The sequence below is a fragment of the Felis catus genome, chromosome A1 (genome assembly GCF_018350175.1).
Source record: "Felis catus isolate Fca126 chromosome A1, F.catus_Fca126_mat1.0, whole genome shotgun sequence".
Taxonomy (NCBI): Eukaryota; Metazoa; Chordata; class Mammalia; order Carnivora; family Felidae; genus Felis; species Felis catus.
This window is the reverse complement of record NC_058368.1, coordinates 10210519-10237336: the sequence shown is the minus strand read 5'-3', so window position 1 is coordinate 10237336 and position 26818 is coordinate 10210519. Positions and strand designations below refer to the sequence as shown.

The following is a 26818-nucleotide window of genomic DNA, read 5'->3' as shown; positions in this document are numbered from 1 at the left end:
CACCATGCAGCTTCATAATTAAAATAAGAAACTTATTTATAAAGCCGGTGGCGGAGCTGAGCGAGGGCTGTGAGGAGGTGCTCCTCGGTGATGCTGACTCTAAACCATGTCGGCCAGCCTGGAAGGAGTGGCAGGGACCTCTCGGATGGGAGGGATCCCTCCTGTCAGGTGAGAGTTGGAGGGAGTGTGGGGGGACGACTGGCTCCCCAGTCCGAGTGCGTAAAGAGAGGCCAGACTCTTACGGGAATTGTGACAAGTCCCGCTTTGCGTAGATGGCTGGCTCCAAGGATTTGGGCGAGCGCTGGCAGGTGCCAGGACTAGCAGAGGGAAGTGACTGCCCGGTGGAGGAAGGCTTGAGCACAGGGGGCTTACGGCAGGAGGAGCGGGCGCGCGGCAGGGAGGAGGGATGAAGAGGCCGAGTAGGAGGAGGTGGTGAGGACGGAGGGCGGGACCTTTCCCCGTGACCCCTCGAATCTTCAGTTTTGTTGGCAAACATCACAAAATGCGTGGTGCGGTTGGATTTCTTGTCCAAACCAGTGACGCGGCCCTGTGGCCGCAAGAGGTGGGCGCCCACCCGTATCTGGGAACCACCAACGTCCCCACTGCAGGGCTTGTTTGACATGGTGTGGTCACGTTAAATCTGGCGAACAGTTCATCAGTTTATATCGGGTTTATTTACTGTTCTTGTATTTCCAAAGGCAGGAAGGGACCTACTAGAGACCTTTCTCTCTGCGTCAGTACCAGAAATCTGCGCGTCTCGTAAACACCTTAATTGTTATCTGACAGATACTATGAAGCTGCCGATGGATGTTGTTTCCCTCTTTTTTTCTGGCTTCTGGGAAGTTTAAAAAGAAATGTATTCTTTGGGGATATTGTGGAGGATATTTTCTTCACTGACTTGAGCTTTCTATATGTGTTTTTTGTCTTAACCCCATTCACATATACGCATGTGTATTCTCTTCTATTCTATACTCATTGCTAGGAGCGTTCCCAAATCCTCTTTTAGATAATGTGGTTATTAATACACAACAACACCAATGAGGGCATTTTTGTCTCTCCTGGAAGTTTTTAGTAAAAGAAATGGTCTTCGAGCTTTGAAGTCAGATCCGTTTTGCATCTCTTCTCCACTGCTATCTCTTGAGTCCTGCTTTTGCAAAAGACTTTTTTCACCCCGATTATTAAGATGGTCACTTATATTTTCCTCTACTACCCCCCTCAAAAATATTTAGATCTTTATCTGGCATTTATTTTTATGTATACCGTGATCCGAAGACTTAATTTTTTCCCCCTAAATATATAGCCAAGAGTTATTTGTTACATTGTTCTCCCACTCGTTCGAAATGCTTGGTTTATCAAATACTACTTTCCATATAAACCTAGGTCTATTATCAATCTATTTGTCTCTTTACAACAGTATCTTATCTCTTTCATTTACTGTAACTTAATAGCATCCTTTAATATCAGATGGCTCAAGTCCCTCCCCATTGTCCTTTTTCAACATTTCTTGGCCATTTTCCCATGTTTACTCTTCCAGATGAAATTCAGAATCAACCTCTTGAGCTCCAAAACAATCTCATAGAGATTTTGATTGGCATTCCATTGAATTTGACATTTAATTTGGAGAGAGGTGACATCTTCACAATATTGAATTTTCCCATCCAGGAACATAGTCACTTCCCATTTATTTGGGCTTGCTTTCACGTTTTTAGAAAGGTTATCTCTCTATCTTCACACTTCTTGTTAAGGTTATTTCTGCAAATATTCAATTATGTACCAATTTTCGACTCAGAGAAGAAGTGACAAAGATAGTAAGGAGTCAAGTTCTCCTTGGCCAAGGGATTCCTGTTATGCAGCCATATTCACCTGCAGAGGCTTGACGTACCTTTTCCTAGCAATCAGCTCACATACAACACTGAAAATACTAGAAACAGTTGGCGAGTTAAGTAAATTATAAAAAAAAAAAAGAAAGAAAGAAGGTCATACATATCCCTCAAGAAGACGAAGATCTGAGGCTCTCTGCTAGGCTCTCAAAAAGACCTGTTTGGACCGAAAGAACATTTCTCTCTACCTCACAGAAGATTTAAAGGGTAGAATTTAGCCTCCTTCCGTTTTGTCATCCTCCCCAACACTGCTCTTTCCATAATCCTTGGGAGATAATATCGATCATAAATCATCCATCCAGTCTGCTGATTTCCCATTTCCTTACAACGGCTCTGTTTTCTACTGTGCTGCAGCCACTCACTGGCACGGTCATACCCTTCCTTGATTTGGGCATTCGTAATAACTGCGACCCTCCAGAATCACCGCATCAAACATGCTACCTCCAGTCTTTTCAGCCTGTTCACACAGGCTAACTCCAGGACTTCCGGTCCGTTGATCCTAACACATCTTCACCGTCCACTGTCCACGGGCCCTTTCGTGCCTCGTTTTCCGTCATGTGTGGCTTCGATTCCGTGGTCAGCCACAACCGCTTCCTCACGTGGGTGCCCTCGACTTTCTCTTTTATTCTTTTTTGGCACAAGCCCACCCCTGATTCAGTTTGACTTCCCACCCACCCCGTGCATGAGAATGTGGCTGGAGACAAACCACACAACTGTGCTGAGTGGGCTGGCTTCAGCTTCATGACCACAAACCACAAATAAGTTCTCAGAGCTTCCTGGCAGCCATCCTTCATCTCCCACTCTCCAGGACCGTTTCCCTACTTCCTCCTTTGTCTGAAAAGCTCCGACACCTCCTCCCAATTCCCATTCTCAGATCACGATCTTGCTTTCTAAGTCACTGAGAAAATGGAACCCCTTACAAGAGGCCTCTACCGGATCCCGTCACATACGCACACGTTCACCTGCACCCCGACCCACCCCCTCGGCCTTCTCTTGGGTCCCGCTGATGAATTCCGGCTCCTCCCTGAAGTCAGCCCGTCACGTGTGCCCTGGACCCCATCCTTTCTTGCCCACCCAAGGCTGTCACTCAGCATTTCCCCTCTTTCTCTCCTGCTTTATCCATGTTCTGGATCATTCCCATCAGCACACGGACATGTTCTTATTTCTCTCGGTGGGGGAAATTATAAAAAAAAATTGTCTTGATCCCCCGGCGCCTCCAACTATCACCCCAGTTTTTTCCTTCCCTTTACAGAAGAGTTACTTGAGACAGGGGTTCATACTGCTGCCTCAGTTTCTCTTCCAGTTCCCATGTGAAGGCATTCCCATCAGGCTTTCATCCCACCTCACACAAAAGTGCAGTGACCTCCGGTGGAAATTCGGGGTCCTCATGTTTCCAGCAGCTGCACTTGACAGTGGTCACCCCAGGTTTGAGTGCCCCAGACTCAGGCCCGGCCACCTGCTTGTGTGCCTGCGGCAAACACGCTTATCAGCGTCAGGGCTTTACCCCCATCTCTTCAGGCTGATGATCCCGACTCCGCCCAACGTGCAGGCACGTGACCACCCTGAATTTCTGGTGCCCTTATCTGATCTTTTTTTCTTCACAGCACTTACCACTTGGGTGTGTCCTACGTAATCAGATATTGGCTGTTTATTGTCTCAAAGCCAGGCTCCGCCAGGGCGAGGGTTCTGGCCCGAACAGCGTTGGGCCCATAATGAGCTACACCGATCTTTGTGGTTAATGCCCTCATATACTTCCAGGCATGTGCCACCACACAGCCGCCGGCCTGGCCTGGAAACTTCGTGGCTCATGGCTGTTCTCCCTTCAAGTCCTTCCTCCACTGGCGCCTGGTGAGCTCTGCCCTTCCAGCCCCTTCTGTGCTACACTTCATCTCTTCAGTCCTTATTCGCTAACAGACTACCCACTGATTTTGCATATTGCTACCTCTTCCACTAGAGTGGAAGTTCCTTGAGAACATAGCTTTCACCTGTCTCTTTCACTCCCCTATCCCCAGCACCCGAACAGGGCCTGGCATATGTCTTTGGAAGTACTTACTTAGAAAGCACCCTTTATAAAGTTCTCTGTGGTCCGCTCATCGTCACGAGTATGGACTGGAGGACAGTCCAGCACTAGCCGGGTGCACTAGGTCTGGCCTGCATACCACCCTGATTCCTCGGTGGCCCTCGTTCACCTTTGGCTGCTTGGCCTCCAAGCCCCATGCCGTGACCAGCCTCGGCCAATACCACAGCCTGTCCTGGAGGCCACAGGACTTCTTTTCTCAGTCCCAGGTTTCCCATGACGTGTGGCCTCTCTGCTTTCTGAGCCTCAGCCAAACTCAGAGGCCACCTCGCCCACTCTGGGATTTGTCTTCCAGTTGAATGCATGATGATGTCAAGCACAGTGTCTGTGATAGTCTAGGTACTCCCCTGAACCCACTCATTCCTTCATTCTTCAAATATAAATATATATTAAATATACGCCACATTCTCAGCCCTGTTCTAGGCCAGTGAGATATAATAGATAAAGTTCTTGCCATTAAGATGCTCGCATTCTGATAAGGAGACAGATAATAAATAAATACAGCCTATGGCAGGTAATGATAATTGCCATAAAGATAAATAAAGCAGGGTAAGGACAATAAGGGATTCTGGGTCTGGGGGTGGGGTGATGTGGAGAGTGCATTTGCACGTAGGGTGATTCAGAGAGGCCTCTCCTAGTGGGTGACACTGGCCTGAGCCACACAGATTTCAGGAGGGAAGGATGCCCCTGGAGGAGATAATGGAGAATGCAAAGGCCCTGAGGCACACACCCAAAGTTACGGACTGAGATTCACACTTGCTAGTTATCCCAAGTACATTAAAATAAAGGAAACATACTGTGGGTGCGTCCCTGGCTTCTCCTTCACAAATCTTTGCCCCTGAATATTGGCCTATTGTTCTTACAACAAGACCGTTGGAAAAAAAAAAAAAAAAAAAAAGGAAAGAGTTGCCTGGAGATCTCTGGTCTGCTGTGGCTCACTCTGGAAGGAGCCCCGGGGCCTGCCTCGAGGAATCAAATCGCTGACTTCTCTAAGAGAGCTAGACTCCAGCGGCATTTCTGCCAAAAAAAAAAAAAAAAAAATCCCAGAAACACATCCATCCTGAGTATCAGAGCCCAGAAATTAATCATCTCACTCCGCAGCTCTGGCAAGAGACCAGATTTCCTGGAATTCAAGGCATCTGAAGCATTTCATTGTGGCAGTAACAGCAGCAGCCACGGGTGATAACAATCTAGAAGGATTGAGTTTTTCAAAGAGGCTATCTTTGGTTTCTTTTTAAGATGCAGAGAGGTCCAATTTAAGACTGATAATTTCCTTCCTGCTTCAGAAATTTCTCTGGCTAATCGGTGGGTGTATTTTAGTCTCCGTAAAAGAAACCTCTCCTTTGGGAGTTAGGGGTAGCAGAGAAGAGTGGTAGCCAACGGGCTTCGGCTGAAAGATTCACGAGAGCATTTTTGTCACGTCTAATAACCTGCAGTTTTCAGACAGTGCTTAGGACGGGGCCCCAGAGCTGGGGAAACTCAGCATATGCCCCTGGAAAGAACAGGGGAGCCAGGAAATTAGAAGTACCCCGCAGCGTTTGGATTGGCTCCAGGTTTTGTTTCTTTGAACTTCCTAAATTGCCAAGTATTATGTATGATAAGTGAGTCCGTGTCTGACAAGTCTTGGTATTCTAAATCCTAATGATCTTACCAACTCCATACATTTTTCTGTCTGGAATACATAAAGCCTAGACGCCAATCCTAGACGCTTTAAAATGGTGAGAATCACCCACTCCCAGTTATGAAAGGTGTTCCGGGAGACTGGAACCGATGACAGCTGTCCACAAGGGGCCAAGCAGTGCCTTCCTTTAGGTGGCAAAGTAGGTCTCTAGTTATGATGTTAGTTTCTTCTCTAGACATCAGCCTTCCAGAAATGGAGTGATTAGATCCGCAGCGTTCCCACTTCATAACCCAGCTAAGGGGAGCAGGCAGGTCATTTTTATTTAGCACGTACTTGACCTGAAGCAAACGGAGTGTGTTAAGGCGTTGAAGGGTAGCTGGGATTCTGTCACTTCTGTGAGAAGTTTCACCCGGAGCATCGTGGAGACTGCTGTTATGGGATGAACCATGTCTTGCGAGAGCCATCTTGGATGAAAACCAGAAAGCGATAGTGATGTTCATCACGTTCATACCTCGAGGAAGCTGGAGCGAGTTCAGATCACATGGCAAGTGTCCGTGTCCCAAAAGGCCTTGACCCTTGAGATTTGTTCAAGACCGAGCAGAGCAGAGCCCAATCAAATCCGCCCAGAGCTCGTGGGCCAACATGCAAACAGGAGAGACTGCAGGCAGTGGGCCAATTAACTAGAACATGTGAGAAACTGTGAGGACTCACTCGGGGCAGTGACTGCGGAAATGAGAGGAGAGAAGGGACAAGAACCGGTCCGCGACTGGAAGTGGAAGGTGAGGAAGAGAAAAAGCAACCACAGGGAGCTCCGAGGTTCTCAATTTGAATGACAAAGGCTGAAATCAAGACAGGAAAACACTGCAGAATTTGAAGGCAGCGCAGTTGTAATGTTGCCGCTTCAAGTTCGAAAGGCCCGTAGCTCATCCACAAGGAAATGAATGTAGCATTTAGAGAGCAGGTGTCGAGAAGTAGATTTTAAATCATGGCCGAACCCACTGAAGAAAAGACAATACTTAATGAGGGAATGTGGTATAAGGAGAAGGCCGAGGGTAGCCCTTGAGGGGCTCTCAGCATGGGCGGGGGGCGGTGGTGAGGAGGAAGAAGGAGAGGGAGGAACAGTGAGGGTAGGCGAACCAGAGACAGAGCACTATAGCAGAAGCCAAGGGAGGAGAAATGGCATACATCACAGAGTTGGATGCAGTGAAGACTCCAAAGAGGGAAAAGATCTGCCTCTTAGGAGGTCATTGCATGGAGACCAGTGAGAAATAGTCACGGGAAGCCTGGCAGCGATGGTCTCATGGGCACGTAGCAGAGGACCAGGGACAGGATGCTGTGAGTCCTTGAATATGCAGAGCAAGGGGGCACATCTCACTCCAGACCTTTGCTTCCCTCTTCCAAGGTCTGGGCTGCTGTCTCCCAGGTATCCCCCTGGCTTCCTTGGCTCACTCCCTCGCTTCCTCTGGGTCTCAGTTTGAAGGTCCCCTTCTCACTGAAGCCGCTTTTGACCACCTTACCTGATGCTGCAACTGACGGCCCCCTCCATTCCCATCGATACACACACATATATCCTGGGTGTTACCTTTTCTTTGTCCATAGCACTTATCCCCTTCTAACAATACTGTATCACTTGCTTATTTACAGTATTTATTTTTTATTGTCAATCGTCCCCCCCCCCCACCGCCACTCGAATGGAAACATCTTTTAAGGGCAGAAAATCTTACTTATTTTGTACACTGACGGGTTCCCTGAACCCAGAATAGCATCTGGCCTACAGACACTACTGCTTAAATTTTCACTGTAAGGTAAGAAACAGGTCACGAGCGAAGGTGAGGATAAGGGAGGGATTGATGGGGATTTGAGGAGGAAGGAGAAAGAATGAAATTATAGGCTTGGAACAAGGTTGGAATGAGTGTGCCTGGGGCTTGTAGATGCCTGCCTGGGGTCTCAAGGGACCACTTGAGCTTCAGAGTCATGAATTGAGAGTGAGCTCCGCTGGTGTGGCGGTCGTGTTTTTCTTCAGCTGTACTCACCTCTCTCTCCTTCCATTCCTTTAATCTTCATTCCTTACTCATCATTTGACTTCTGTAAGGACCGCTGCATACGACAGGCTTAACAAATGTTTGCTCTTTGGAGCTGAGGTCTTCAGTCCGTCAGGAAAGGACTTAGGGGAAAACCCGACGGGCAAAGGCAGCGGATCTGAGATTCCCAAGTGGGCTCAGAGGTCAAGCAGGCGGCGCTTTTGAGATCCTTTCCTCCGTGCCTCTCCTTCATCCTGGTTCTTGTCCTTTATGGCGACAGATGTGACGTTGGAGAGGGGGTGAGGAGGAAAGAATGGAAGGGACCTTAATGATTATCTCCCCCAAACTGAGCAAAACCAAATGCCTGTGTTAGTCCCCAAGTGGTGGCGAAAGGCTCCATCAGCTACCTAGACTTGGAGTGGCCTCTGCTCAGGGGCCCTCGGGCCCGCACCTCCAACCAGTAACAAGCCCAGTTTACGTGGCCTTCTGCAAAACTCGAGTCGTTTTCTTCTCCATCTCATCTGTTGGTTACCTTCGGCATTTGTCATATGGATGATAATAATAATTCCGACTACTTATTGAGTACTTATTATATGCCAGTCACCAGTTCAAGGGCTCTATATTTATTCATTGATTGAATCCTCAGAAGAAACCCATTTTACAGACGATGAACTCGAGGCACCTGAATTTCTGCAATACTCTATCAGTCTCTCTGAACCCAGTCTAATCCATCCCTCATTTCTCTACCAGAGTGAGTCTCCTTCAACATCTATTTAAAATACGCATTGTGAGGCCCCTGGGTGGTTCAGTCGGTTAAGTGTCCAACTTCGGCTCAGGTCGTGATCGCTCGGTTCGTGAGTTCAAGCCCCACGTCCGGCTCTGTGCTGAAAGCTCAGAGCCTGGAGGCTGGTTCACATTCTGTGTCTCCCTCTCTCTCTTCCTCTCCCCCACTCGCACTCTGTCTCTCTCTCTTTCTCTCTCTCTCTCTCAAAAATAAACATAAATAAATAAATAAATAAATAGTAAAATAAATATGCACTGAAGCGATGTCAACAAAATGGTGGCGTACGAAGCCCTGGGCCCTCCTTCCCCCCAACAGACACCCTAGTTCAGCAACAACCCACAGACAGATTTGCTTTGTGAGAAATCCAGAAACTAACTGAAAGCCTCTGGCACCCTGGACGAGTATGAAAGCACGCTCACTGAGGCCGGTAGGGAGGCTTAAAACATCTCACAAGAAATCTCTGCCTGTGGCTCAACACCATATGACCAGGAAGAGCTGGTCCCCCTTGTTCCCAGCTTCATCCAGGGGAGGAAAGGGTTGGTTTGTGTGTCCAGCATCCCAACTTTTCGACTCTCAGCTTCCCTCTACAGAATGAAAAACTCAGAATCCCTGGCTAAGCTGATTAATGGGGATCTTCTCCTGTGAAGGCAGTCTGTAAAGGCTGGAAAAGATGCCTGCTTTGTCTAACGAGCAGACACCAACCCAAAAGTCCAAGGAAAATAAAGAATCAGTCAAATATGTTCCAAACAAAGGAACAAGATACATGTCCGGAAACCAACCCTAATAAAGTGGAATTATATGATTTACCTGATAGGGAATTCAAAATAACTGTCATAAAGATGCTCATCAAGGTCAAGAGACCAATGTGCGAATCTCAAAAAAGAGACAGAAGATATTTTTTTTTTAAATACCTAGGAGAAATCATGGAGCTGAAGAGAACCAAACTGACCTGAAAAATTTACTAGTGGTGTTCAAAAACAGACTAGCTCAGGCCGAAGAAAAGATCAGGAAAGTCAAAGACAGGTCATTGGAAATAATTCAGTCAGAGGAGCAAAAATGAAAAAGAATGAAGAAAACTTAAGGGACTCATGAGATGCCATCAAGTGGGCCAATATACAAATTATAGGCTTTCCAGAAAGAGAAGAGAGACAAAGGAAGAAAGTTCACTTAAAGAATTAATGGCTGGAGCGACTGGTTGGCTCAGTTGGCTAAGTGTCTGACTTTGGCTCCATCATGACCTCATGGTTCATGAGTTGGAGTTCTGTGCTGACAGCTCAAAGCCTGGAGCCTGCTCTGGATCTGTGTGTCCCTCTCTCTCTGCCCCTCCCCTGCTCACTCTCTGTCTCTTTCTCTTTCAAAAATAAATAAATAAATAAACATTAAAAATTTTTTGTTTGTTTTTTAAGGAACAATGGCTAAAATCTGGAGAAGTGAATGTACATCCAGATCCCGGAAATGGAAATTTGTTGATAAAGGTAAATATGTAGACAAATGCAGAATGCTGAGTTACCATAATAGTGGTGAGTACATCACTTTTCATTCTATCATAAAAGTAAAGGACAAAAGTATTCTAAATAACTATAACTAAACTGCATTAAGTTAAACAACATGAATAAAAATAAACTGTGACAACAATAACATAACGTGTGTTTGTGGGACTATGTTAAAGTATAGAGTTTTTGTGTGTAATTGAACTTGAGTTGTTATCTGCTAAAAAGTAACTGTTATCATTAGAAGATATTTTATGTAAGCCCCATGGTAACCACACATAAAAATTACCTATTGAAGTTACACAAAAGAAAAATAGAAAAGAATCAAGGGGTATCAATACCAAAAAAGCAACAAAACACAAAGGAAGACAGCAAGAGAAGAAAAGACAGACAAGACTAACAAAACAATCAAATGGCAATAGTAAATCCCTCCTATCAATAATTACTTTAAATTTTAGTGGATTAAGCTCCCCCATCAATGAATAAAAAAATGATATGCTGTCTACTAGCAACTCACTGTAGATTTAAGGACACACATGGGCTTACATGAAGGAATAGAAAAAGATATTTGTGCAAATGGCCAACAAACGAGAACAGGGATGGCCATACTTGTATTAAAAAAGTATCCAGTAGGTCAAAAACTGTCACAAGAGACAAAGAAAGATATTATATAATGATAAAAGGGTCAATCCACTAGGAAGATATTTGCAATTATAAGTTTATAGGTCCCCAACATTAAAGCACCTAAATGTATAAAACAAATATTGACAGAATTGAAGGGAGAAATAGATAAAAATACAAGTATAGTAAAAAAGTCAATACTTTCCTTTCAATAATGGATAGAATATTCAAACAGAAGATCAATAAAGACACATAGGACTTGAATTACACTGCAGACTAAATGGGCCCAACAGACATATACAGAACATCTAACACAAGAGCAGCAAAATACATATTCTTTTTTTTTTTAATTTTTTTTTCAACGTTTTTTATTTATTTTTGGGACAGAGAGAGACAGAGCATGAACGGGGGAGGGGCAGAGAGAGAGGGAGACACAGAATCGGAAACAGGCTCCAGGCTCTGAGCCATCAGCCCAGAGCCTGACGCGGGGCTCGAACTCACGGACCGCGAGATGGTGACCTGGCTGAAGTCGGACGCTTAACCAACTGCGCCACCCAGGCGCCCCTCAAAATACATATTCTTAAGCACACACAGATCTTTCTCCAGGATAGATCACATGTTATGTCACAGAACAAGTCTTAACAACTTACGAAGATTGAAATCATACAAAATATTTTTTTTCTGAACACAGTAGAATGAACGTAGAAATCAATAGCAGAAGGAAAATTGGGAAATACGCAAATATTTGGAAAATAAGCAACACATTCTTGAAAACCCATTTGGTAAAAAAAACAAAAAAAATTAGAAAATAAAATTAGAAAATACCTCAAGACAAATGAAAATGAAAACACAACATACCAAAACTTATAGGATGCAGTGAAAGCAGTCCTAAAAGGGATGTTCATACTGACAAATATGTACATTAAAAAAAGAAAGATCTCAAATCGCCAACTTAACCTGATACTTTAAGCAGCTAAAAAAAAGAAGGACGAACAAAGTGCAAAGTTAGCAGAAGGAAGGAAATGAGACGTATTAGAATAGAAATAAACCAAACCAAACAACACCAAGAGCTAGTGTTTCAAAAATATTAACAAAATTTACAAGCCTTTAGCTAGATTAACCAAGAAAAAAGAGAAAGCACTCAAATAAATAACATTAGAAATGAAAGAAGGGACATGACAATCGATGAACTAGAAATGAAAAGGATCATAAAAGACCATGATGAACAAATACATGCCAAAAAACCTGGATAACCTAGAAAAAAAAATGAACAAATTCCTACAAACACAAAACCTACCAGGACTAAAATCATGGATGAATAGAACATCAGACTTATAACTAGTATGGAGGTTGAATCAGTAATTAAAAACCTCCCATAAAGAAAAGTCCAGGACCAGATAACTTCAAAGGTTCAAAGGTGAATACTACCAAACCCCAAACACCAAACAAACAAAAAAGAAAGAAAGAAAGAAGATTTACCACTCTTTCTACAGGGCCAGCATTACACTGATATCACAGGCAGCCAGATACTACCAGAAAAGGAAAATTACAGGGTACTATCCCTGATGAATGTAGACACAAAAATCCTCAACAAAATACTAGCAAACCAAATCCAACAGCACAGTGAAAGGATCATCCACCATGACCAAGTGAGATTCATCCCTGGGATGGAGTGATGGTGTAATATACAGAAATCAATTAATGTGATATGCCACATTAACAGAATAAAGGATAAAAATTACACGATTGTCTCAATACATGCAGAAGAGGCATTTGACAAAATTCAACATCCTTTCGTGTTACGAACTCTGAACAAACTAGAAATAGAAAGTACTTCAATGTGACAAAGGTCATATTTGAAGAACCCGATGCTAACACATCATACTCACAATGAAAAACTCAATAGTTTTCCTCTAAGATCAGCAACAAGGCAAGGGTGCCTGCTTTTGCCACTTCTATTCAACACAGTAATGGAAGTCCTGCCCAGAGCAATTAGGCAATAAAAATAAGGAAAGAAAGAAAGAAAGAAAGAAAGAAAGAAAGAAAGAAAGAAAAGACATCCAAATCAGAGAAGAAGAATTAAAATTGTTCCTGTTTGCAGACATTATGATCTTACATATAGTAAGCCCTATAAACTCCATTAAAGAAGAAAGTCAGAAATAATAAGCAAATTCAGTAAAGTTGCAGGATACAAAATCAATGTGCAGAAATCAGCTGTGTTTCTATACACTAAAAATGAACTATCTGAAAAGGAAATTAGGAAAACAATCTCATTTAAAAATAACACCAAAAAGAATAAAATACTTAGGAATAAGATTAAATAAGGAGGTGAAAGATTTACATACTGAAAACTATAATGCATTGATGAAAGAAACTGAACAAGACACAAACAAATGGAAAGATATCTGTGTGCATGGATTAGAAGGCTTAACACCTGGGGCGCCTGGGTGGCTCAGTTGGTTAAGAGTCCGACTTCAGGGGCGCCTGGGTGGCGCAGTCAGTTGAGCGTCCGACTTCAGCCAGGTCACGATCTCGAGGTCCGTGAGTTCGAGCCCCGCGTCGGGCTCTGGGCTGATGGCTCAGAGCCTGGAGCCTGTTTCCGATTCTGTGTCTCCCTCTCTCTCTGCCCCTCCCCCGTTCATGCTCTGTCTCTCTCTGTCCCAAAAATAAATAAACGTTGAAAGAGTCCGACTTCAGCTCAGGTCACGATCTCGTGGTCCGTGAGTTCGAGCCCCACGTCGGGCTCTGTGCTGACAGCTCAGAGCCTGGAGCCTGTTTCAGATTCTGTGTCTCCCTCTCTCTCTGCCCCTCCCCCGTTCATGCTCTGTCTCTCTCTGTCCCAAAAATGAATAAACGTTAAAAAAAAAAATTTAAAAAAAAATTAAAAAAAAAAGAAGGCTTAACACCCAAAGCCATCTACAGATTCAATGTAATCCCTATCAAAATCCCAATGTCAATTTTACAGAAATAGAAAAAACAATTTAAAACTTCATATGGAATCACAAATTACCAAATAAATCTCAATAAAGAAGAACAAAGCTGGAGACATCACTCTTCTTAATTTTAAACTATATCACAAAGCTGTAATAATCAAAACAGTATGGTACTGGCATGAAGAGGGATGTCTTCAGACGGCATGAAGACCAATGGAACAGAATAGAGAGCCCAGAAATGAGTCCACACATATATGGTCAACTGATCTTCAAAAGAGGGCACCTGGGTGGCTCAGTCAGTTAAGCATCTGACTTTGGCTCAGGTCATGATCTCACGGTCCATGAGTTCAAGTCCCGCATCGGGTGATCTCAAGCCCCACTTTGGGTGAGCATGAGCCCTACTTCAAGAAACAAAACAAAACAAACATGGGCACCACTTCAGGTGAGCCTCACTTCTCTCTCTCTCTCTCTCTCTCTCTCTCTCTGTTTCTCTCTGTCTCTCTCTCTTTCCCTATCTCCCTCTCTTTGCCCCTCGTGGGATTCTCTCTCTCTCTGCTCCTCACTCACTTGTGTTCTCTCTCTCTCTCTCTCTCTCTCTCTCTCTCTCTCAAAACAAGCAAACAAAAACAGAATATCAAGACTATACAATAGGGGAAAGGTAATCCATTCATTGGTGTTGGTAAAACTGGATATCCACATGCAAAAGAATTAAACTGAACCCCTATTTTACATCATACATAAATCCACCCAAAATAGATTAAAGACTTACATAAGGCCTGAAACTATAAATCTCCTAGAAGAAAACATAGAAGAAAATCTTCATGACCTTGATCTTAGCAAAGATTTCATGGATGTGATACCAAAATGAAAGGCAAGAAAAGCTTTATGCTAAGATAAATCAGCTAGGCACAGAGAGACACTGCATGATCCCACTTATATGAGGCATCTAAAGTAGTCAAATTCACAGAATCAGAGAAAGGAATGGTGGTTGCCAGGAGTTGGGGAGAGGGGGAAATGGGGAGTTACTAGTCAATGGCTATAGCGTTTCACTTAAGCAAGATGAATAGAGCCCTAGAGATCTTGCTGCGTAACATTGCACCTATAATCACCTTAAAAAATTTGTTAAGAGGGTAGATTTCATGTTAAGTGTTCTTATAACAATAAAATAAAATAAAATAAAATAAAATAAAATAAAATAAAATAAAATAAAATATAACCCAAGCCTTCTAAAAAGGCTTATCCCCAAAGAGTATTTCTATATCAAACAATGTTGTCATTAAATAAAAAGTCAGAAATATATTTGAGGTAATATATTTCTTGCAGCCAAATCTATAATCTACCAAAATTCTGTTTTGTGAGCTTCATGTGTATTTCATTTATTTATTTATTTATTTATTTATTTATTCATTTATTTAAAAATACTTAATCATTTTTGAGAAAGAGAGCATGAGCTGGGGGAGGGGCAGAGAGGGGGTGGGGCAGAGGATCCCAAGTGGGCTCTGTGAGCTGACATGAGTGAGCCCAACATGTAACTGGAACTCATGAACCGTGAGGTCATGACCTGGGCCTAAGTTGGACACTCAGCCAACTGAGCCACCCAAGCACCCTGCTTCATGTGTATTTTATAGAACAAGTTGAATTAGAAGAAATTGCCGTTATTTGACCATGTTGGACCTACACAAATGAAAATACATTGCTGGCTGTAGTATACAATATAATGTTCTATTTCCTTTTCTAAGACTGAACACAAGGAGGCTATGAAATATTTATTAAGATAAAATCCACACAGAACTGATGATGCAAGACAAAGTGCTTAGCAGGGCAGAGATGACCCTCCATTAGCAAATCTCTTGTCTTTCCTGATGTTTTCTTTCCCTCTTTCCTTAAAAGATGTTTTCATTCCAAAGTACATTGGTTTCTGCAAAAACTTCAATATCTCTCACTCCTCCCTCTCCCCACCTATACTCATACTGTTGCCACGGATTGGAATGTCCTTTCTGTCCCTGGGCCGACCATGACCTATTTGTCCTCCAGTTCAAAGGTCACTCCCCCGCAAAGACTTTACTGTTGGCTTCCAGTCAAACAGGTGGGACCCCTGCCTTCACACCTCACACAGGTCTCTGTCCAGCACTTAACTCTCATGTTGTAAAGACAGATTGGTTGGCTTGTCTACCTCCCTCACTGGGGTGCAAACATGAAAAAATAGTGTTTTTTTATTCTACATTTCAGGGCTCATTTTATGAGTAGTATTCAAAATACAAATATCTTTTTTTTACATATACTGAGCGGAATGTCTCTAATTTTGGAAGTGAAGTCAATCTCTACTTGGTCTTTTACTGACATGTTGTTCTAATAAAAGGCTCTAAAAACTTAAGTTTTTCTTCCAAGAAATCTTCTGAGGTAAGTTGATGTTACATCCCTTAGTAAAGTGGGTTTTTCCCCCTTCTTCTTCTTCTGTTGTTGTTGGTTTCTTTTATGTGTAAGGAGGGCAGTGTCTTGTCCTAGGTTAGCAGACAGATCAGCAGTAGATCAAGCTGGGATTAAAAAATACTGATTTTTTTCTGTATTTATTTGCTTCGTCAAAAAATAGTCATTGAATGTCTTTTATGATTCAAAGGTCCTGTTAGGCTCATACATTTATCATTCATCAAACATATTTCTCTTGGCTTTCTGCTTTACTTTTATATCTAAACTTTTTAAGGCTGAAGCATACCTTAGAGTGTGTCTACAGTGGTGTGAAAGCAACAAAATAGAAGTTGTATTGTATGCGAAATTGTATATTAAAGGTAATGATAGAGTGAGCTCCATACATGGCAATTAGTGTACAATGTGCTCCCACAAATGCACTCAGACACCATGATTAATGCTCCCTGGAGCATTCAGTCCCTGTAACTAGCTCTCATTGTACTTACCAGAACCCTACTCTCCCAGGATATTATGATAAATACCATGTTGGTTCTAATATTGCTCTAAGTGATTAGGTCTGGGTGTGAGGGGGTGGTGAGATGAAATGGAGATAAAATACAAAGTTTATGTGCTCGTTGCTTAGCAAGGAATCAGTAAGGAATCAAGCCAGCAACTCTTAAGTGAGGTTTTAGGGTGACATAGGGTCCTCTCCATCCAACACACCCCCATGCCCGGTCTGCGGGGGTTATAATGGGTTATAAGTGCTGTTTCAAATTGGCTTTTTGTTGGGTGTGTCTGAAAGCTAAACACCAGAGGGAGAATGAAAGGAAATAAAAAAACAAACTAGTCTTCACCTCACAGGAGCAGAGAAGTATCTGGAACCTCACTCCTAGTCCCCTGGGACAGCCCTGCAACAGAGGAGGGGCTGTCAGAGAATGACATCATCGACAGACAGCCCCATTCATTGATGCGACTTGTGTGTGGCCAATACCACTGACTCCATCCTCTCAGCAGGAGACAGATGCCATGATTAGAGTGCACACCCATGTCAGTCAATATTCCCTGTTGTGAACTGCATATTTGTGTTTCCAGAATTCATATGGTGAAGCCCTAATTCCCAATGTGATGGTATTTGGGGATGGGGCCTTAGGGAGGAAATTAGGGTTAGATGAACTCATGAAGGTAGGACTCTCATGATAGGATTAGTGCCCTTAACCACACATCTCTCTCTTTCCCATGTATCTACACCACGGGAAAGCCATGTGAGGACACAGTGAGAAGGTAGCCATCTGCAAGTCAGGAGGAGAGCCCTCACAAGAAACAGAACGAGCTCACACCTTGATCTTGGATTTTCCATCCAGAACTGTGAGGAAATTAGTTTCTGTTGTCAAAGCTGCTGACTCTGATATTTTGTTATGGCAGCCCAAGCCAACTAACATATTCAGATCCATTGGACTATACTCCTCTTGAGGCTAGGTGTCCTGTGTGTTCAGCTCCTGAATCCCTAGTCCATAGCAAAGGACCCCCTTCCCCCCCCCACACACACATACACACACACACACTTCCAAGCCCCAGGAGTGATGAGGCATAACAAGGTCCTCATGACTAGAGTCTTTATTAATTTAGGGTGCTCTCCATTTAGCCTTCTCTTCTCAAGAGTTCATCTAATCATGATAATGATGGAAACCAGAATTTAAAGAGCCCTTTCTGTGTGCCAGACATGTACTTGACAAGTCCTGTCTCATGAAATCTTCCCAAAAACCCAATGAAGTGGATACTACTTTTATTTACCAATTTTATAGACATGGAAACTAAGGCATGAAGAGTTTAGACAACCTAACATGAATCTTAGCGATGTGATTTAAGAGACTAAAGTTTTGATTGCTTATTCAATTTTTTTAAAAAATACTGAACAGCTATCATGTATCATACCCTGCAATAGGTATGGGCTTCCAGGGGAGACAAGACAGATGTGGTCCTGCTCTCCCAATCTAGTGACAGTAGACAAAGAATTCACCATCTATACTCATAGCCCATAATCTGTGCAATAAAGAAAATGAACAAGGTCAGTGGGGACATAGTTTGGTAAGGCCATTAGGAAAGGATGGTCAGAGGAGATGAGATTTAAATTCAGATCTGAAGGGAAAGGTGGGAGTGGAGGTCTTTCAGGCAAAGGGAACAGCATGTGCAAAGGCCCTGAAGGGCGAAAGTATTGAGCAAGGCTGAGGAGCTGAATGAGGCCAGAGAGGCTAGCCTGAGAGTTGAGAGAGAGTGCAGAGTGTAATGAGAGGAGTCTGAAGAGCTCTAGGGGGACAGAAGCCCTGGGGGCCATCAAGCATTGTTCTCATGGCTCACAGCACATCGGGTGAGAAGAAGAAGGGAGTAGGTGCTCTGTTGGGCACTGTGCTAAGGCCTTTATCTGCAGTGTGCCCTTCTGACTTCACCACACTGCCCGGAGACACAACTACCATCTCTGTTTTGCACATGAGCCACCCCACCTCAAGACTGAACACATGACTTGGCCAGGTCCCCAGAGATAACTAAAAGGGCTGACTTCTGGATCCATCACCCTGTCCTGCCTTCTCCAGGGTCCCCAGTCCATCCCAGGAGAAGCCCAGCTTCCTGAGCTGGGCTGATGGACATTGATGTCTTCTTAGGGGACCAGGGGAGCAAGAGACAAGCATAGCCTGCTGAGCTGCACTCTCTTTGCCTGGACGAATGAGTTCCCTCAAGATGTCATCTTTCTTTGCTCATCAAAGTGTCCTTCCTTGAAAGCAGTGACAACTCAGTCTTTCATTTTCAAGGAAACTGTGTGATGCCTTGGGTAAAAGGCAATGAATCACTACACACAACTCAATGAGGTGCCATGGTCATGTGGGCCCCTTAGTGCAGGGAAAGTCTCCAAGCCCTCATCATGAACTACGGGCGGAGGCCACCTTTGGCACAGGAATGGGGCTTCTGATAGGGATGAAGAAGGGCAGTCCAACAGCTGGGGCTCCGTGGCCTTCCGGGGGATGGCTCTGCCTTACACAAGAGGGAGGCCCGGCAGGTCTGGTTTTCTCTCCCTTGCTTTGTTCTATGAGAACCCACTTGGCCACAAGTTTGCTTTCCAACCACTTCTTCTAAATCCATCAACATTTTAGGGGTGCCTGGGTAGCTCAGTCGGTAAAGCGTCCGACTTCAGCTCAGGTCATGATCTCATGGCTTGTGAGTTCAAGCCCCGCGTCACGCTCTGTGCTGACAGCTCAGAGCCTGGAGCCTGCTTCAGATTCTGTGTCCCTCTCTCCCTCTGCCCCTCCCCTGCTTGTGCTCTGTCTCTCTCTCTCTCTCTCTCTCTCTCTCAAGAATAAATAAAACATTAAAAACATGTTTTTTAATCCATCAACTTTTCTCCCTATTTCTCAAAATACAAAATGACTGGTAGAAGAGAACTGAAAGACATATTTTATTGAAATCATTGAACATCTAAAAGGCTTCTATCTCATAAGAAGAAAAAGAAAGAGGGGGAAGCGAAAGGCAAAATAAAACTGGAGCCTCCTTTCATCCACTTAAATAAGAGTTTTCTGACTTGGTCACTCAACAAACATTTCTTGGGAACCTGCTACGTGCCTGCCAGTCACTGGGCAGGGGTCAGAGAGCACACAGCAGAGACGAAGGCACTGGTGCCACTTGAGAGTTACTTGGGACCTGTGCCCCAGCAACATGCGGGACCACCGCATCCGAAGGATGGGGAAGCTTCCAGGGGACATTGGTTTTTGGGTACAGAGGAGAATCAGGGGAATCCACGAAGGTTAGGACCATGAAGAATGGTAGGATTTCAGTAGGAACCACCCACTCTGCGACACTGGGAATCTCGTCTCATTCACGCACAGGTCCTACATCCAACAATGAGTATGCGCAGTAGGTGCTCAAGAAACATGATGGGATGGGTGGTTGGGGAAGAAGGAAGCATTGGGAGCAGCGTGGTGGTGACGATGCCTGACCCACTTGAGAGGTCTCTATTTAGCTATGTTGGTGGTTGGGAGGCCTGAGGCTTCAGGGGGGCTGAAGGCTGGAAAGGCAAAGGGGGGTTTGGATATTTTTGGATATCTCTTAAAGGTGTGGATATTTTTGGAGAGAGAATTGGCAACCATTAAAAAGCAGACTAACGTGGTCCGAGTCGAGTTTCAGGAAAGTTAATCCAGTCACATTGAAGACACAGATTAATTCATAATTGCATGCCTCTAAGAATCATTTCACATCTCTAGACTTCCCTTTCCTTATTAGATGCAAGAAGGGTCCTCCTTCCTGGGCAGTACTGTGATGTGTGATGTGGTCACCACAGGCTGCATGGCAACCCTGACATTTACTGAAACTGAATCTGACATTTACTGATTCAATACTGATTGAACACAACTGAACATAACTGCCCAAGGGGAGAGGAGGGAAGGCCCTGCTGACCAGGTGAGAGCGCCCCCTTGAGGCCTGCTTGGCTCTGGAGCTGCTCTTACCAGTAGTCCAGTCTCAGAGGGACAGCTTCCAGGCCGCCGATGTGACAGTAAGGCTCCAGGTTGGAGAGTTCATAGAGCTGGGTTTCACGGTTTCTGTTCAAAGATCAAGCACAGCTGGAGTAAACTTACACTCCTCACTTCACTTTTGTAAAACATATTTTATATTCCATGGATTCCACAAAACAGAGACCCCTGATCAGTAAAACACCTGTCACACCAAGCAACCCCTCTAGCTGAACCTGAGGCCTCCCTCTGCTATCCTACCGTTTGGGGGCATGTCTTCTGCCTGCTTCGAAACCGGCCTGGCCTGTCCTTGACCATCAGGAGCCTGGCACAGGCCAGTAGTTGGGGCATTACATCCCAGCTCACCACTCGGCCCCTTACCTGTAAAAATGTGGATCCTACCAGTTCCTGTCTTTCCGGAGAGTTAAATGGGAAGACGTGTGTGAAAGTGATTAGTCCAGGACTTGGGATTTCCTAAGGGCTCAAAATGTGGGCTGTTATTTACTGCATATTATAAAGATCTGCAAAGTGGAGGGCCAAGCCTCTTTCTGTAGACTAAGGGGTTAACTCGGTGCTCCCCTAATTTCCCACCTTTCCAGCCTGCACCCTTGACCCCTTCCTTCCTCTGTTAGCCTGTCTACTTTGGAGCTGACTGTGGGTGTTAGAAAAACAACTTACTGCTTTGACCTGTTGGCATGGAACAAACAGGGGTCACTCTCTAAATTCCAAAGCCTTGTCTTTCCCTCAGCGTGAAATGTCCTTTTTTCCACCTCCTTTTCACCTGCCCTGCAGCTCAAGTGGCTTCCTGCTGTCATAAGCCTTGCCTCATCTTCTGAATTGTCAGCTCAGAATCTCTAGTAGGTGACTGCAACCTCTGAACTGCTACGTGTGCAAAACACATGATAATTACATTATCAAGCATGGCTTTTAAAATCAAACTGGGACAGGGGCGCCTGGGTGGCGCAGTCGGTTAAGCGTCTGACTCCAGCCAGGTCACGATCTCACGGTCCGTGAGTTTGAGCCCCGCGTCGGGCTCTGGGCTGATGGCTCAGAGCCTGGAGCCTGTTTCCGATTCTGTGTCTCCCTCTCTCTCTGCCCCTCCCCCGTTCATGCTCTGTCTCTCTCTGTCCCAAAAATAAGTAAACGTTGAAAAAAAAAATAAAATAAAAATAAAATAAAATCAAACTGGGACGGATGAAAGTATACACCCAGGTTTATTGTTTTTTAGCAGTTAATATTAATTATATGAATACATTTTAATATATTAACAAATATATTTTAATTATTACATTTAATTGTATTTAGTAGCCTCGATGATCTGAGGTTGGATTAACTGTTTGTTCATTAAAATGGTTGAAGCCTAGGAAACCAGGGGCCTCTGGAGGAGATCAGGTGGAGAAGAGAGAACCCCCAGCTTGCGGGGAGTCAGGGGGAGTCCCAGTAGGCGGGGCTGTGGGAATTCCTTTCAAGCTCCACCCCTTCCCTTAGTCTTGCCCCCAGAGCCAGAGGCCACGGTCTGTCCGCCCCGGATCACATTTCCCATCCCCGACCCTGTACCCCTAACCCTCCTGTTGAACTTGCTTTTGCTTCCCCGTTGATTTGGAGTTCTCCCAATTTCCTTCCCACCAGGCCACACCCCCTTCGCCCAGGCCATGACTGAGGTTAACCAAGCAGCCCAGGGTGGTGCCCATTCATTTTCCTTTCATTGCCATGAGCAAAACCTTCGGGATCTTCCTTCCCAGCCCCAGACCCATTTTTCTGAGGCTCTTCAGCAACGAGCATCATTTTTTACTGGGGATTTGACTTTTTTGAATCTGTCCAGAGCACTTTGGACTGAATTTTGGTGGATAATAAAATAGGAATATTATGTTGAATCTGAAATAAGATGTGCTAAAAGGTCACAAGACTGATGTCGTCCCCATCTGGCCCATACTTTCACTCTGGAAGTATTCCAAAAGAGGGCCTCTTGCCCGTGTTTGAGGCAATGACATCATTGCAATGGGCCAACCAAGGCCATAACTTTGCAAAGTAGCTTTGATTGATATTATGAGTGCCAGCATTTTTTAAAAAGGGCTTCAGGACTTTCAAATACCACAAATGTGTACGTGGCTGTGTAAACACACATGGAAATGGATGTCATACCACGACTGTTTCCTTCCAACTGAAGAGCTGCAGACACTCACCCAGTCGCTATGATCAGTTTGTTGTACTGTGGCATGCTGATGACATCTGTCACTCACCTGGGCTTCCGGCTGATGGACTTGTCCTAATGTGCGGAAGAGTGGGAATTAAACAAAAATACGCCTTTTTAAATAGGACAATTTCATAAGACTGTAGGTGTGCTTAAAATTAAAGTTTTTTAGGGGCACCTGGGTGGCTCAGTTGGTTAAACGTCCGACTTCAGCTCAGGTCATGATCTCACAGTCCATGAGTTCGAGCCCCGCGTCGGGCTCTGTGCTGACAGCTCGGTGCCTGGAGCCTGCTTTGGATTCTGTGTCTCCCTCTCTTTCTGCCCCTCCCCTGCTCATGCTCTGTCTCTCTCTGTCTCAAAAATAAATAAAACTTTTAAAAAAATGATAGTTTTTAAAAATTTGATGTTCTCCTTCAAGTAGAAAGAACTTACTACATAGATTCAAAGAGCCACCTTTATTCCCTCTCTCTAGGGCGGGCTTATTTCACAGCCTAACGGGTTTAAGATTGCAAGGAACTTCTAGTGTAGATGATAAGTTTCCAGAGGGCAAAGGTGAGTTTCTATACCCCCAGCACCCAGCAGAGAGCCTAGGCTATGTCGGAGACTCAACTATTTGTTGAATGAGATAACAATAATAATAAAGACTTTAAAGAGAGCATATATTCTGAAATAGGTCAGGCATTTTTATTCCTATCCTAAGTCTACTTCCCAGATGCTTTTTGCCTTCTGAATTTCTGATTCTGTGATTCAATAAGTTCTCTGAAGACAAACCCTAGGATAGCTAGCTACCTAAACTGAAATAATCATTTAACAGGGAAAAAAAAAAAAAGAAGGAAAATTCTTTTCCATTTGTCATTCATTAAGACATACGACAAATTCCATGATGGAATCATGTGTAATTCATTACTCCATCTGATTTTAGAAGCAAAATGAAGCATTATCTTGTACTACATATAGAGATCATATTTTATTTGCATTCTATAGACTAGCAAAAGACAACGTGAATATATTACATTCAAGGACACAATTTCTGCAATCATGCCACTTGAAGAGCAGTTTAAAATAGCAAATAAAATCAAACTGGAGCACTCAGCATCCTTATCAAATGAAAATCACATACAGAAACTCTCTTTCTTCTTTTCAACTTCAGCAGCACAGCAGGCAGATGGAAGGAAACCTCTTTCTGTCGGGCCAAAGCATCCGCTTGCTCTGAATACTCGAGCTGCAGATATGTGCAGAAGCCATCCTGGAGGGTAAAAGGAGGTTCATTAAACATCTACTACGCTTCTTCCTTTCAAAAGTTCTCTCTACCATCAGGGTATGGATAATTCCTTTCTTGGACACGACCTAATTATTTGTAGAAACTGGTTCATTTGTATGCCAAAAACTCAAGAGTAATAATTGGGTGTGCCCATTCAGCTGGGGCTGGAGGCCTGTCACCCAGCTTGGGCTCCCTTCCCCACCTCCAGTCTCTTTCTCCGTCTCTCTAAAGAAGATGGTGATGGTGGTGATTGAAAGTATGCAATGTTCCACGCAAACTGGATCTTCCTCACAATTCTCATGATAACTGTATGAGATAGGTACCACTGTTCTTCCCATTTACACATTTGGAAACCCAAGCTTTGAAAAGCTACATAGCTTGCCCAAGATCAAACAACTAGTAAGTGGCTGGCCAGAGACTCGAGTCCTTACTGATCCCACTGCCCAGTTCCCACCCACCAGGATATATGCCTCATTTAGAATTTCAGCGGTATACCTAGGGGAAAGAACTGTGGTCATAGGCACAGGGTGGGGGGACCTGTAGGGCCTGGGAACATCTCTTTTCTCTCCACTGCCCCCAAAGCCCCACTGCTCTAGAGCTTTCTCTTCTCTGGAATCCTGATTTCCTATTCAAATCAGATGGCAATGTAAACACTTGTATTGATTTGGTTGGAGAATTGGCCCCAGGTCTGAATAGAGAAGTCATTTTAGAACTTAATTCATCCTGGAACAATAGAAGGGCACTGACAGACACAAAGGCAGAGAATGTTTAAAGCAGGTGTCTCAGCTCCTTATTCTTATACAATCAAAATTAGGTAACATTAATAATAATGATGATGATGATATTTGTTGACAATTTACTTTGTGACTGTCCCTGTTCTAAACACTTGACATGTATTAACTGATCCAATTACGTCACAGAATTTCTTGCTCAGATGTTTCACTTTTGCTTTGGGGTAAGGTGACAAATGTATCCTTTATTCTCCGGTTTTAGGACACTCTTCTTGAAACTTGCTTTAGCTACTGAAATCCCCAGTTAAACTATTCCGAGTTTAACCTGACCTTATGAAATTTGAAAATTGTGAACAAGTATATCCTCTCAGATCAGTTTCAAGTAGATGAAGGCACTGAGGGACATATCATACTCGGCACCAACAGTTTTTGTGTTTTCCTTACTAATCTTCAATTTGACTATAAAGCATAACCCAACTTACCCATTCAGTTCTGCCCACTGATTCATAGTCTATTTTCATGAAAAGCTGTTCTATTTGTTCAATCCTCTGGAAAGGAAGGAAAAAAAAAACCCGTTTATAGATGGCACAGGAGTAAACTCTTTACTAGGTTGTTGGGGGAGAGGATGAAGGAGAGGAAATCTTAATTTTTCCAATTTATAAATTTCATATTAAAATGCACCATACTCAAAGATCTCTGGAATGCCTGCTCCAAAACATGAATAGGGTGGTTAGTTGGAGTTCAGTGCGCTGACCCTAAAACTCTTTCCCCATGAGATACTGGGGCTCCTAGAACTTCTATCTTGGTATTCATGGCCTATGTGATCCCCTCCCCTTGAGCAGCTGGCTTGTAGCCAATAGAATACCTTAATGTAGAGGGTAATGTCATTTCTATGATTAGATGACATGAGAACCTAACTTGGGCCTTGCTCACAGGCTCTCTTCCTGGCTAGCTTTGATGAGGCCAGCTGCTCTGTTGTCAGCTGCCCTAATGAGAAGCCCACATGGCAAGGAACTGAGGGCAGCCTCTGGGCAACAGCCAGCAAGGAAATGAAGCCTGGCAACAACCATGTGTCCTTGGAAGTGGATCCTTCCCCAGTCAAGCTTTCAGATGAGACGCTGATCAGAGCTACCACCTTGATTGCAGCCTCATGAGACGCTCATGAGACGCCCTACCGCAGAGAACCCAGCTAAGCCATGACTAGATTCCTAACTCACAAAAAATGTGAGATAATAAATATGGATTGTTGGGGGCACCTGGGTGGCTCCATCAGTCAAATGTCCGACTCTCGACTTTGGCTCAGGGCGTGATCTCACGGTTCGTGAGACTGAGCCCACAGCACAGAGCCTGCTTGGGATTCTCTCTCTCCCTTTCTCTCTGCCCTTTCTCCTCCCCACCCCCTCTTAAAATAAATAAATAAATAAATAAATAAATAAATAAATAAATATTGTTTTAAACTTCTAGGTTTGTACTAATTTGTTATGGTGGCTCAAAAGAACTGAGCTAATGGGTAAAATGTCAAGAAAGACCAATTTCAGTTCATAAAGGGGAAAAAGTTCCTAAGGTCACAGCTCTCTAACCTTGAAATGGGCTGCCTTGTAAAGCACCGTGTTTTCTTTAGCTGAAGGTATTCAGGCATATGCTGACTCATGGCTTCTCAGAGAAGAAAATTTGAGCATGGAAGGGGTTATATACTCGGTAACCTCTAAAGTCGTTTCAAACCCCAAGCTTCTGTAATTTCAGGAATGTATGCAGAAGGTAGCTTCAACAGAAATGGAAAGGTTATACGTCTATCTGGGGGAGTGAGATGCTGCCTTTTCTCTTACAAGTCCCGGGTGTGTTTGCCTTTGTGTAGTAATGGCAGTAAAAGGGTAAAAATAAGATAATGCCTGGGTGTTCAAGACACCAAGGCATTGCCCCTTGGTGGATCAACACTCCGTGCCAGTGTAGAGGTTGTGAGCAAAGACCCTGGCTGTGGAACTCAGCGCGGCCCCAGTTCCTTCTAAGTCATGCTCCAATGGAGACGTATTGTCCTCCCGGATGCGGCTGCCAGTGCAGACTTCACCATGGCAACTAGACAATACCATGCACATAATATGGAACAAGTGTTTTTGAATTGGATGCCCAAACAAACCAAAACACCCAGAGGGATGGACTCAAGAAGAGCCTAGGGCCAGAGATGGAACTGGAAAGAGAAAAGTTCAGGATGGGAGAAATCGCTGCCTGGGCTCAGGCTGCCCGCCTCGACCACCTTGTCACCACAAGGCAGAGTGGAGGAGAGCTGTGGGTACACCGGGGCATCTTGGAGC

General features: G+C 44.1%; 2 long non-coding RNA genes across 2 annotated transcripts; one reads left to right on the top strand and one right to left on the bottom strand.

The window, feature by feature from the left end:
• Positions 1–31: 31 nt before the first annotated feature.
• Positions 32–25068, top strand: LOC111559531. The gene is made up of 3 exons (XR_002740569.2): positions 32–168; positions 9790–9858; positions 23668–25068. It is a non-coding gene; the product is annotated as an uncharacterized LOC111559531 (long non-coding RNA).
• Positions 23472–25812, bottom strand: LOC123383320. The gene is made up of 2 exons (XR_006592908.1): positions 24992–25812; positions 23472–23763 (listed from the first exon to the last, which is right to left on the bottom strand). It is a non-coding gene; the product is annotated as an uncharacterized LOC123383320 (long non-coding RNA).
• Positions 25813–26818: the final 1006 nt, after the last annotated feature.